Here is a 14,615-nt window from a genome sequence, read left to right as displayed (position 1 = left end):
GCCCAACCTGTGGTAGAGCACTCCGAGCTCATATTGATCTGATCAGCCACAGTCGGACACACTGAAATTTCACTTTATCATGGTGATGTCATTTTCATCCTCTTTGGAGACGGACAGCAACCATTTGTGGTGTTTCCTGCTTGCTGAGGTATAAATTTAATGGTCAGTTTACACTAACTAACTGGAAAGATCTCCAGCAAACTTTTGGATATAGGCTTACAAATATTGTCCAGGCTATACGGATGAGTTCTCTATTTCTTTGAAAGGTTATATCCCTGTATAGATAGAAATGTTTTCTTTGCTTTTAAAATTCAATTGATTTTTTACTTGTGCTCTGGTTTGGTCTGGCAAAAGAATAATATTGCTGGAAGCTCATGACATATTAAAATAAAAGTAAAATGTATGTAAATTTTAGAGGTGTTAAAACTTAGCACATTGTCCAAGGGCCATTATTTGAGGGCAGCATGAGTTACAGAATTTATCTATCTATCTATCTATCTATCTATCTATCTATCTATCTATCTATCTATCATCTATCATCTATCTATCTATCTGAATTAGGTATTTTCTTTCTTTAAAATTAAACCAAGACACAAAACTGAAAGTGAATTGTTTTAATGCTATGTTACTTCCATACTTATTTCATCAAGAAACTGTGTTTAAGTGCATTTGAGTATAAATGACAGGGGATGACAGTCTTTAAAGGTGGTATAGAAGTATTCCATTCCTTTTCTGTGTAATTCCACTTTACACAGTGGAAGAAGAGTGAAGAGGTGGTACTGATAGAAAGTTTATCATTGATTCAAAAGAAAGGGTAATGGGTGGAAAAGGTTTCTGTTTGAAAAATAGCCTTCGATCATAACTTTTGGTTACTATCTGCCACTGTCTTATCTAGGAGCATGGAGTAAAGGTGGGGTAACAGTAATTTGTGTACATTTCAATGCAAATCACACCCTGAGGCATATTCAGATTCATAGGACATGGTATTCAACACAAATGTATATGAATGGAACAAAGTTTGAGTGCATATTTAAGGGATACACTACTTCAAATTACAAAAATTCAAGACTAGCCCCAAATGTGGACTGCTTCTGTCGTTACTTTTGATATTTGTTAATAAAAATGTCAATATGCTCTCTGTGAGTTAGGTTAGAATGATATTTAAGTTTATATGAAGACTTGTCTGAAATTTGTCTTTAAGATACAATATCAATTCTTAATAAAAGAAGATTTAATTATAATCTCAAGAGAACTATTTCAATTGGTACCTTGAAACATATGACTCATTATAAAGTCAGGAATCTGGAACAGAGTAATAATATAGTATATTGTGGAACTAACAGGTCATAAAATGCCCCGTTAAGTAGTGGTGTATTGTTTTCTTTAGACTTTAAAAAATGAATGAAATCATTTATTAAAAAAAATAATAATATGTAGCAATCACTGCAGATAGTGATAAGGACCTAAAGTACAAGACAGCCCCTGCCTTCAAGGAACTTACTTCATAATAGTGGAGACAGTTCATTTAAGGAAGTCCTAAGAAGGAAAAGAATTTATGGCCTGGGTTAGGGGAGGGAGAGGAGGAAAAAAAGGGCAAAGCACAATTGGTGAAATATCAATAGTTTTAACTTTTTCTACATTTTAACACCCCTGTGTTTTCAAATACAGTGAAAAAGTCACATTTTAAACAATAGCTTTAAGCAAAATGAAAAATATCATATGTCTTTGGTCAAAGATTAAGCATTATTATGTCCTTCAAGTTTGAAGCCATCTAATGTAGTTGTCACAAATATAAATTTTGGACTTTGGCAAACATATAAGACTAAATAGTATGTACTTATTGAAGCTTCCCAATCTAAATATATTCTGACTTGAAATGTGTAGGGTTTTAAGTCATTTGTTATCCAATTCAATTTCACTAGATATGGTAACCATAAGTTAATCTAATGTTCAAATAAAGCCTCCCAGTAATTCATCTATACCCTATTTTAAAGTCTGCCACCCTTTGGGTGTTCCTTGTTCATATCAAATACTAGCAAATTGAGAGAAAAAGATGTAAGTCGAAAGATATGTCAAGATCACCAAATGGTCAGGCCAATGTTTCTACCATCATGGACTGAGTGTGAGCTGATGGTAGGTGGAGTGATAAGGGCCCTGGAAAACTTTCCAAAGTACCATCTGCATCCAATCACATGAAAGAAGACAGAATGACAGGGACATTAAATGACAGGCTTGTTTCCTTGCCAGAATTTCACTTAGGGAGGCCTCTCCAAATTCCATTTAGAAATAATATCAGCACAATGAGTGTACCATTTCTGTGAGATGTAACACTGGGGTGCTCAAAGCTATGTAAAGAATGTAACTAAGTATCTGTTTGAAATCTGGGACCATTATCAAGCTATCCTGAGCTACTGATTCTGTTGCTTGATCTTTTCTGTCAGCTTTTTCCACCCACGAAAATTCTTTGCATTGCATTGCTTTTATAGCTTGAATATGCTAGTATTGAATGTACATCAGTATGGTAATTTATGAAGGGAAAATACCTCTGCATTGGACTTAACTCATTTTTGCATTTAATCGCTTTTCTTACAACCTTTGTTGCCTTTCCCTAGTCCCTCTACACTTCCACATTCTCCAATCACACACACACACACACACACACACACACACACACACACGCACGCACGCACGCACTTTTCTTTTTGCAAGTTATAAGGTGAACAAAGTTGGTCTGTTGATATTGAATAAAGCCAAAATAAAATCTGACTTTATTACTGATATTTACTTGAAATAATAACTTGAATAGGATTAAAGAACAGACTTAAAAAAAGTTTACCCTACATTCAAGGGTGGGGAAACTGCAACCTTGAGACCCTCACATGTGACCCTCTAGGTCCTCTAGTGTGACTCTTTGACTGAGTCCAAATTCACAGAACAAATTCCCTTAATAAAAGAATTAGTTTTGTAAAGCTTATAAGAATCCAATGCTAGGAATTACAGAAATTTTCCCCATTGGCATATGCCCCTTGCTGTCCCCATGAGCAAACCAAGTCTTGGAGAAGTAACTGACTTGATCATAAAACTAATAAATTTCAGAGGTAGGATTTGCATCCTCATCTTTTTCCAAGTAACTCTCCATCTACTGAAGACCTCCATTCCTATGAAACTGACCACAACTTGAGGCAATAAATTCCTCCTTTGACCAACTTTGGTGGTTAGGAAGTCTTCCCTTGTATTGAGCTCATATCTGCTAATGTTAAACTTGAACCCTTTGAAATCAAGCAAAATAAATCTAATCATTTTTTTCCCCAACAGCACTTCAGATATTTGAAGATAGCCATCATGTTTCTCCTAAGTCTTCTTTTTCTCTAGGTCAAACATCCCCAGTCTCCTTAATTAATCATTGTATAACACAGTTTCAAAGTCTCAGTCCATGCTAGCTGCCCTCTTCTGGATGAACTTATCAACGTCTTTCTTAAAATGTATATTAAGAATTGTCAGTGATAATCCAGATGTGATTTGGCTGGGATAGTGTACAATAGATCTCACTAAAATAGTATTTTTTTTAATCATGGGTCTATAAAACTTAAGGGGACCTACATAATTTTCCATGTAAGGATAAAATTTTAGAGAAATAAAATGACTAACCTTAGGTCAAACAACTTGTTAATATCAGAGCCAGGGATATATTTTAGATTTCCTGGCTAATACATACAAAACTTCTTCTCCCACAGAATTGTCATTATCATCATCATCATCATCATCATCATCATCATCATCACCATCACCAACATTTATACAGCACTTAGTATGTGTCAGGAGGTGTATGGGGTGTTCACTGAGGACTAGCACCTCTGGTGTGAGGGCTTGCTCCTCTTCAGGGCCTGCTCATCCACCTTTGGTGCCCACCTTCACCCAACTCTCACCTATAGTTTCCAAAAGCTGTAGCATATGCAATGGTCACAGCCCAGTAAACTATCTTTGCAGATGGGCTAAGCCAGGTTTAGGTTAACCAACAAGACTCTAACCCATAAGTGGGTTAAGGAGATGTCTACTCCAAGCATGTGGAAACTTCCCTCAACCGACTGGGTGCATAAGAACAATTTGTTCCAGTGGCCATGAAGATGGCTGGTACCATGAAGTACTTAGAGCACAGCCAGACGTTGAAGATACCAAAGTCATCTTGACTTTTGTCCTGCCACTGGACTTCAATGATTCAGGAAGATAGAATGGAGTTGATGATCTGCCTTATTTAAATCCAATTGAAATGCAAGACATCGATCACCCTATGATGTCTCTGGAACTACTTGAAAATGAAGGACAAACAACTATGTGCCAGACACTGTGCTAAATACTTTACCAATATTATCTCATTCAATTCTCATAATAACCCCGGGAAATAGATGCTATTATTATCCCAATTTTATAGATGAAGAGACTGAGGCAAATAGCAGTTAAGTGATTTGCTCAGGGTCATAGAGCAATTAAGTGTCTGGAACTGAATTTAGACTCGGGTCTTCCTGACTCCAATCCTGGTGCTCAACACAATATGCCACTTAGCAGCCTCAATATAACAAGAATCAAAATCAAAATCAAAATTACTTTCTTGAGGTATCGAGATTATGTATATTATGCCAATGCAATCAGTCAGAAAGTGAAAATTTAATCAATCACCAAATTGTTTGCTCTATGGGACTCCAATCAGCTTTTACCATTTTTAACACTGAATTGCCTAGGTATTTGACCAAAACATTATTTTGGCACTATGTTTATCTGAGATATCATTATCAAGTTTAGCACCTGGGGATGGAAGTAGGGTGATCTAGAAGACCACTATGTGGGGACACTGATCTCTGTAGGTTGAGAACCTGGAATGTCAGGAAGCTTTTGTTTAGCAGGACACCTCAAGGTTGGGGAGAGGGTACAATGTACTGTAGAGGAACTTATCTGTGGTTGAGCCAGGCCACAGTGGGAAAGGCAGCTCTCCATCTGTTATCTTCCCATTTTAACTAATTATTCTTGCTAACTAGGTGCTAAGCTCAGGTGTCTCTATGCTGCAAACAGAGGGCAAGTACTGCCAGTGTCCTCCACATTTTGCTTCGGAAGAACAGAGATTCAATCCCTCTGCCCTAGTTATGGCTCAGATGTCTATGTACTGTGAATTTCCAATTAAAATTTACCAATGGAGATTTATTGAGCCAGAATTCAAAAGTAAGCTGAAAGGATTATTGCTATTTGTTTCAATAACATACATATGTATATGCATCTGTGTATTATACACACATATATATGTGTATATACGTTCAGGCATACATATACATGAATGCATACGTACACATGTGTGGGTACTGACCGTGCCTAGAGGTGATCTCAAACACATTATTTCCCTGTGACACTCCAATTTCTTTATACATAAATGAGAGTTAAGTAGACCTCCTTATTACTCAGTAATACTAGAAATCTTAAAGGGATGATACTTCTGATATATTTGAACTGTATATGGTGGGAGAAGGGGAAGGGAAGGGAAGGGAAGGGAAGGGAAGGGAAGGGAAGGGAAGGGAAGGGAAGGGGGAAAAGGATCCATCAGATTACTATTACCCAGCCTTCTTAGAGTTGACTGTTCTTTGTAGCTAGCTTCTATCTCTGCACCTGTGGTTCCACAAGTCCTTTCAGGCAGGCACCATGACTTAAGTCAGCTCTTCTAAGCATTTCATTAGCCCACCAACCAACTGTTTAAAAAGCAGCTGTTCCATAGCTGTTCACCATAAAGAAAAACATGAAAGCTCTCTTTAGTAGCAACCTTGATATTCAAATATGCTTTGACCATGAAAAATGGGATTTATATCCCCAAAGGAAAGCTGATGTAGTCTGAGGTGATGTCCAGATGTCAGAGCCCAATGAAAACTGAAACAAACACCAAAAGCTCCATACCCAGTATACTAAGCCTTTATCTCTAACTCCCAAGAAGCATTTTAATGGAATATTAGGAAATATTTTCAAATCAAAAAGGCCTGTTTAATGAAAGAGGGATTGCTCAAGGATAATTGCTCGCAAAATCTGTTCAAAATTCAAATGAATAATGCCTTGCATATTAGACATATCTAGTGATTTAAATTCAACAAAGTATGCCACATACATCTCATTTGATCCTCACAGAACTTACAGTATTACAGATTTAGAACCCAGAAGGATGTCAGAGCTCATCAAGTCTGATGTTTTCTTCTTGTTAAGTTAACTAACTTTCAGCCATGTCTCCTTGTCTTCATGACCCCATTGGAGTGGGGTTTTTTTTGTTTCTTTCTCTAACTCATTTTATAGATGAGTAAAGTGAGGCAAACAGAGATTAAGCAACTTGCCCAGGGTCACATACCTAGCAAATGTCTTAGGTCAGATTTGAACTCAGCTCTTCTGAACTCCAGGCCTGGTACTCTATCCACTGTACCATCTTGATGTTTCTTATTACAGGTGAGAAATTTGAATTTTAGAGCTGTGAAGTAATATATAACAGGTCACACAATGTAAGAACTGGGTTTCAGACATGGGTCCTTTGACTCCAGATTTAACATGGTTTCCACTATAGAGTATTACCTCCTGAGAGAGAAAGGAAAAGTCTAATTATCCCAATTTCATAGATGAGCAACTAGAGAGAGGTGAAGTGACTTATCACAGGCCACACAGGTTATTACTAAGTGGCAGGGCTCAAACTCAGAAAAGACCTTCTGTCAATGAATCCAGCACTCTAAGGGAATGGGTAGAAATTAAACACATGCATAATAACTGAGGATGAATTTCAAAATATTTTCCTATTCTACCTAATAAGCTGTTTGTGCGAAAGGTGCTTTATAAACCTTAAGGTTCTCTGTAAACATAAATTATTTTCATAGAGCAATGGCCATCTTTAATGAGGTGATAGAGTTCTGTCAAAAAATTTTGGTGTTCAGAGATTATCCAAGAATGTACATATATACATGTATTTAAATATACACATGTACATATGTGTATATGTATTTATATATGTGTATAATATGTGTATACAGACATACACACACAGTTAAGTGTCACAGTAGAGTGCTGGGCCTGGAGTCAGGAGTACCTGAGTTCAAATCTGGCCTCAGACACTAACTAACTCTGGGCAGGGCAATTTCCTCATCTGGAAAATGAGCTGTAGAAGGAAATGGCAAAGCATTTCAGTATCTCTTCCAAGAAAACTCCAGATGGGGTCATGAAGTGTCAGAAACAACTGAAAAACAACTAAATAACAAATTATATACCTCTGTGTATGCATTGTATGTATAACAATAATTGGATATGTGTGTGTATGTATACACATATACATGTGTATACATACACACATATATTTAATTTTATTAATCTTTTATAAATATATATTTTATAAATCTTAATTTTAATTCTAACCCTATACTAGACACATATACATACATATATGTCTATATACACATGTGTGTACACACGCATGCTTGCATCGTGACATGCATGCACACATGTGTGTATCATATATCATTTGTGAACCTTGTGTGTCTACATACATTCACCCATAAGAATTCATTTACATGGTATAGGGAATACATACAACTTAAGCTATATAAACATAAACAGTAAGTCAAATGGACAAAGCTTTGGTCTTGGACCAGATTCCTGTGAGGAAGGGATTCATGTGTGGCTCTCGATGTTGGAATGCACTGCCTCAAAAGAGGCCAACACTGTAGATCTATATTATGTTCTTGATGAGAGTTTATTGAGACCCCTTTGCCTTGATTCATTCTCTTATCCTGGCCACTTTAGGCTTGATTCACTAGCACATCATAACCATCTTAGGGTTGGCTTGTTAATGTATATGAGTCATGCCCTGACCTGGATGAGCACCTGCCACAGGGCTGCAGCCATCAACCAGCAGACTGGATGGGGCAGTTGCTGAGTCAGTCAATTTGTGTGTCAAAGCAATCTATCAGGACCACTTAGCACAACCTACTTCAGTAGTTGTTATCCACTGGTGGAACAGGAAAGTCAGCAGAGTCTGTCCTGACTTGACATTGACTTCTTTACATGTCACGGTGGAGGATGGAAACCAAAGTGATAGATTGGGCCATCGCATAGCTCAAGACTGAGATTGCAGACCAGTGGGACTGAAGATGCTTACAGTCACCTTGAGCCACAAGAACCTTGGCAGACTGAGAGGTTAAAGGACATGCAGGATGCAGTGCCAACAATCAGTCACAATAGAAGTGCCAGGACTATTGGGCTAATACCCAGATTAGCTTATGATACTTTAAGAGCTATGGGAACAGCTGTCATGCACATAGCCAGATGATACTCAGCGGTAGAAGCATATGAAAGAACTGTGCATAAACTGTATGTTGTCTTGTTATACTCTGTACATGACTTGCATATGCTATGTCTGTTGTATTTATATTTCTTTGTTATGGGTGCTAATATGGCAATGTTATAACTTTACTTTTTGCCATTTTTGTAACTATTATATTTCTTCGTATGAACTATGCATTTGGTATATTGCATTAAATTTTGTATCTAAAGTGTTGCATGAGATAGTTCTAGTCTAGTGTATGCATTATTCTCATATGTTCTGTTGGTTATACAGGATGCATCATGTTTCTATGTGTTTCTGCATGCTTTCATCTGAAATGTTTCTGTAGATTCCATGTATTAGATACCTAAATGTGTGCTATACTGTATAGTTGGGATAATCACCTATGACTGTTATGTAGCAATTTGTATACATTTTAATGTCATTCTACTTCATTTACTTTTCTCTGAACTTATTTATCTTAACAATTAATTTTATTTTATCTTTAAATAGCTACTTTATGATTGGCTATATCTTTTATTTTAAATGGTGTATTTATATGATCTAAGCTTTAGTGCTGAATGAGACTTTAGAGACCATCTTCTCTAGCGTCTTCAATTTACAGTCAAGGAAATTGAAACCCAAAGTGATTGAGTGATTTGCTTAGATATAAACAGATTAAAGTGTCAGAGGTGTTATAGTGGGAAGGATCAACATCTTGTACATAATAAACATTCAAGAAATGGTGGATTTTTTTTCTATTTCGTTGTAAGTGATGATAAAAATCATTACTAGTTATTATAATTCTGGCATAACCAAAAGATTTTCTTAATTATTAGTAACCATAGCTGCTACTTATTGTGCAAAATCAACCCTTACTTGAATTGTTTATCTATTGAGCAGCTGGCCACAATAAAATCAAAATGGCACAGGAGGGCTCCCCTTGCACGTGCCCAAATAGTGCCATTTGTCAAATGACACTGTAATGATTCTGAGATAGAAACCACGGGGGAAAGAGATTGGCAACGTGGTTAAAAAAAAGACTGGAGAAAACACATTGCAATTTATAGCAACCTAGAAATAATAAATCTATTCCATTGGAAAAGTAGAAGTCTGCAAACTCTTAAACAAACATATACAGGTTGTGGGGAAGGGGTTGGGAGATGTAAGACAAGCACTAAAGAAAATATTTTCCTTGAAAGTCCAGATGTCATTTGTTTGGAACAAAACCATAACAGTCATTTAGAAATTGACCATTATGCATAATAAATTATACTAGACATTATCCATTCAACCTTAAACTGATGGGGGTGGAAGGAAGCACAGGTTTTCAATTTTTCTACACAAATCAGGTTAACAAAACTTGAGGATAAAAGAGTATCTTGAGAAAGGTCAACAGAACATAAACTTCTTGTCCAGAATCCCTAGCTAGAGTAAATGATACATGTTGGAGTGTACAAAACAAGAAGAGTTTGAGGTCACCATGCCCAGTGAAAACAACACTGCATTTAGAGTTGGAGGACCTGGATAGAAATTCCAATCCCACCACCAGCTGTCTGTGTGACATTGGACAATATACTTCCTCTCTGATATTTATTTTTGCACTTTATAAAATAAGACTATTGAAATATATGCCCTATAAGTTTCTTCCTAGCTTTAAGTGTGAAATGGTAATGCTACTACTTATAATTTAATATGTCAAAATGGACCTGTGATATTCTTACTGTGTATACGCCAAACCAAGGTACATATCACAACTCATCTGTGCTATCACAGTAATCTCATCCTGCATGAATAATAATAGTAATAATGATTAATAATAGGATTTATACAATGCTTTAAAGTTTACAAAGTATTTAAGAAATGTTACGTCATTTGATTTTCAATAACAACCCTTGAAATTAATACTATTATCATTGTTTATGGATGAGGAAACTGAGGCAGAGGTTAAATGACTTTCCCAGAGTCACAAATCTATTTATCTGAGGCAGTATTTGACCTCCAGTCTTTTGTCTTCCAGTCCCAGTACTCATCTATTGCACTACCTAACTTACCCTAAAATATGTTCTCCAACACCTTTCATAGTGATTTGACCAAATGGGCTTTCTGCTATGACTTTTAACATTCCATGGGTATCAATGTAGCATCTGATTGTCCATCTGTCATCTCTCTATCTTACAAAATGCCTAGGCAGCTTCTCTTTTTAATCATATATCACGTAGATGTGATATTTTTTTATATAACTTCAAATATAATAGTCATTACTAGTAATGTGCTGCATTCTATTTATGCTCACCATAGAGTTCTCAATTGTCTTTTTGGTCACCTGCATTTTTCATTCTTCAGACACTGTAACGTTCTCTGAATTGCAGTCATGTAGCATTGCAGAAAATATTTTAGCGTTAAAAAGTTTAATTTTTATGATAAACTAGGTCTGCACAACACTTTAGATTTATAAAATTCGTTAAGTATATTTTGAAGGCTTTCTTGTTCCTCTTCCTAAGTGTTCTTTCCTCAGATGATATATAGATATATGTACATGTGTGTATATGCATGTGTATATATATTTATATATAATACAGTCATATACTATCATATATACATGCATGTATGTAAGTATGTGTGTGTGTGTGTGTGTGTGTGTGTATCTGCTGGATAGTGCAGTAAATAGAGTGCTAGACCTAGAGACAGGAACACTCATCTTTCTGAGAACAAATCTGACCTCAAAAACTTACTAGATACGATATCCTGGGTAAGACACTTAACCCTGTTTGCTTCAGTTTCCTCACATATAAAATGAGTTGGATAAGGAAATGGCAAACTATTCTAGTATCCCTGCCAAGAAAACCCTAAATAGGTTACAAAGAGTCAGACTTGACTGAAACAACTGGACAACAACAAACACACATATGCACACACGTATGTGTGTATGCATATATGGAAATGTAATTATATGTGTATAGGCACATGTTTATGTGTAGATGTATATGTTTTACATGTATATGTATGTGTGTGTGCATATACACACATACACAAAAATGCTTTAATGCTTTGTGTTGTAAGTATTTGTCACATGAAATTGAGTTGGACAAGGAACTGAGGAGGGAGTTGATAATTCCCTAAGAGAACACAGAACAGGACCAAGGACCAATAATTCCTTGTACAAGTGTTCAGAGTTTGGCTCAAACACAGAGACTGATGTCATGTAGTAAGGCTGGAAAAATGAGAAAACAAACAAACAGAAATCTAACCATAATGTGCTGCTCTTATGACAGGGATGCTTAAGATACTAATCTAGGGGAAAAGAATGACTCTAAAACATCTACAGCAAAGCCTTAGAGCAAAACCTAGTGTGGCAGAAGTTCAACTAGAATTCCTGGAAGAGATAAAACAGAGTTGCTGGGGTCTTTTGTGGGGGAAGAGAGGGAAGACAAAAAATGATTTGATAAATTAAAGAAGGTTGCTAGAGAGAATATTTGGAAAAAAAGTGAGAGTGCTAGGAGAAATTTTAGAAAAGAAATGATAGCCTAGAAAGAAAATTAGGAACTTTAAAAAAGAAATAAAAAACAACAAAAGCAAGACATTACCAAAGAAATAGAATTCTTGGATATCTCAATGAAACAAATAGAAATTAATGACCTTGTAAGACAAGAGAAATGCTAAAACAAAATAAAAGACTTGAAAATATAGAAGAAAGTATGAGAAATCTCATCAAAAACAACTAGTCTGGAAAAAATAGATTAAAGACAGATAATTTAAGAATCGTTAGACTACTTAATAGTTGTAATAGAAAAATGAAAGAACCTAATCATTATATTTCAAGAAATTAAAAAAAAAAGCAACAACCTGATGTCTTAAAACCAAGGTCAAACCCAAAATTAAAAACTCCTTAATTCTAAAAATCTCTCCATCAAAGAAAAAGTAACACAAGGAGGCAGAAGGAAAAAAAAAATCAAGTCCTAGGAAGCAGTCACTCAAAATTTAGCAACCATCAATAAAAGGAGTGGAGAACATTAAATGCATTATTCCAGAAGACAAAAGGTATAGGCTTAAAACAAAGAATAACTTAGTGAGCAAAGTTGAATACAGCTTTATAAAAGGAAAAAAAATAAATTTTGAATAAAATAGAAAACTTTCAAACATTAATAACTAAAAGTCCAGAGCTGGGTAGAAGCTTTGAAATATAAACATAGCCATCAGTAAAACATGAAAAAAGTAAACATGACCAAAGAATCATGAGGAACTAAACAATATATTATAGATGTCCCTTAGAACCCTGTCATTATCAGGTGTCATGTGGAACATCTATTAAGACATAGGGCCCAGGAGTTTTTTCTTTGATTATTTTTAATATCTAAGATAAAAAAAAAGGAAAGTTAGAGGGAAAGAAATATACTAGGAGCAAAGAGGAAAAGGAAAAGTTGGGGGAATGATCTTATATAATTTGGACAAACAAGTAGAAGCCTAATTAAACATAGAGGAAGAGGTGAGGTGAGTAGGGACAACTTAAACCTCACTTTCATATGAACTGGTCAAAAAAGGGAAGAGTACGCCGAAACATAGTTGAGGAGGGAGTGGAATACATTTTCCTCAATAGGGAAATAGCAAAGAAAAAGAAGGATGATGGAAGAATAAGATGAAGGATAGGTTAAAGCAGAAATTAGCTCTGAACAAAATTAACACTAACCATGGAGGGTGGATTGTGAAGAAGCATTTAAAGAGAAAGAAACTGAAGGCCACGGAGTGCCACAAGAATTACTTACTCCAGCTTCTAGCTGGAGTCTGACTGAGGGAAGCTGGTGGCTGGTGGAGTCGGTGTAGGTGCCCTGTCCTGCCCACAGAACCTGTACAGTGGAGACAGTGTCTGGAAGTTTCTACTTTGTAATTGTAGGCCATCATGATAATTCAGTTTTTGAAATGGAATTTTTACCACCGAAAGAGTGGAATCTAAGGATGATCATCGTCATTTGAACCAGGTCATACCTCATGCAGCCCTTGACCTAGTAGATGAAAATATGTGACTGTCTAACAATATGTACCTGAAAGCTGTGGACAAATTCAATGAGTGGTTTGTTGCTGCTTTAATTACAGAAGGCCATATGAGATTCATGATGTAAGACAAGAAGATCCAATTAAGAACTTCTTTAGTGGTCTGTTATATATATATTTATATATATATATATAAAGTCTGCAATGAATCCGTTTTATGAACCAAATTCACCTATTCGATCAAGTGCATTTGACAGAAAAGTCCAATTTCTTGGGAAGAAATACCTTCTAAGTTGAATACAGAAAACTTCTTAAATATGTGATGTCATAGTATATATATACAAGTAAGAGCCAATCACACTTACTGTATCTAGTCTCTGCTTTTAAAACTTCTGTAAATTAACCTCTTTTCTAATTAGAAAGACTATAGCATATTTTTTGTTGTCATTTTTGTAGGTAATTCAACTAAAATAGGTTATGCTTTTTAAAAATACTGTCTTTATAAATAATGCTGGATGAAATGCCCTGACAATTATTTTGGCTTTAAAAGTTGTTTAGAAGATTATACTTTGACTAGTCTAATATAACCTTCTTAATTAACTGTAAATTAGGCAAATGTCACATTATTGATTTGGTTAATAGATCTTAAACTGAAATATAAAAATTAACTTACAACAGGAAACAAGTTTATAGCATACACATGGATTTTTTATTTATAAATACAGGCAATATTCGTAGTGCTGAGGAAAAGATTTTTTTGTTGGTCAGATTTTGTACTAAGTATTTATCTGAGAGCATCAAGTATCAAGTCGGGTGATAATACCAAAATGAATCCCAGAAAACTTGAAGCACAAATATAACAGTCTACCTATAAATGAAATGAAGTGGTTGCTGACACCAAAACTGAAGTATGTAGTCTTTTATCATTGCTAGGTATTTGGAATACAGAGGATGTTTTCCTTCCTCAACAAGAGTAACGATGATGATTGCATTTCCTCTTGATAAATCTGTTTCATATTTTTGTAAAGGTATTTATTTGCATATTTTAGCTGATTGATAGTAAGCATAGAGAACAGACCATAACTAGGAAAGGTACCTGGGGGGTTTGGCATTGTAGAAAGTATGAAATCTTATTCTATAAATTATGTGTTATATTTGTAAACAGAAACATGATCATAATCCAATAGTTCCTGGAAAAACTACAAATGTCTAGAAAAGTATTAATGAATTCAATGTAATAAAAGGGAACTTTTAGCTAAAAAAAAAAAAGGTAAGAATCTATGATTGGGTCTAGGTACTTAGA

At 35.4% G+C, this 14,615-nt stretch overlaps 1 pseudogene; it reads left to right on the top strand.

Moving 5' to 3' along the window:
* Positions 1 to 13,609, top strand: part of LOC140507781 (trafficking protein particle complex subunit 2-like) — a 30,824-nt pseudogene extending 17,215 nt beyond the window's left edge.
* The last annotated feature ends 1,006 nt before the right edge of the window (positions 13,610 to 14,615 follow it).

This window comes from Notamacropus eugenii, chromosome 5, assembly GCF_028372415.1.
Source record: "Notamacropus eugenii isolate mMacEug1 chromosome 5, mMacEug1.pri_v2, whole genome shotgun sequence".
In the NCBI taxonomy this organism is placed as follows: Eukaryota; Metazoa; Chordata; class Mammalia; order Diprotodontia; family Macropodidae; genus Notamacropus; species Notamacropus eugenii.
This window is presented reverse-complemented; position numbering and strand designations above follow the sequence as displayed.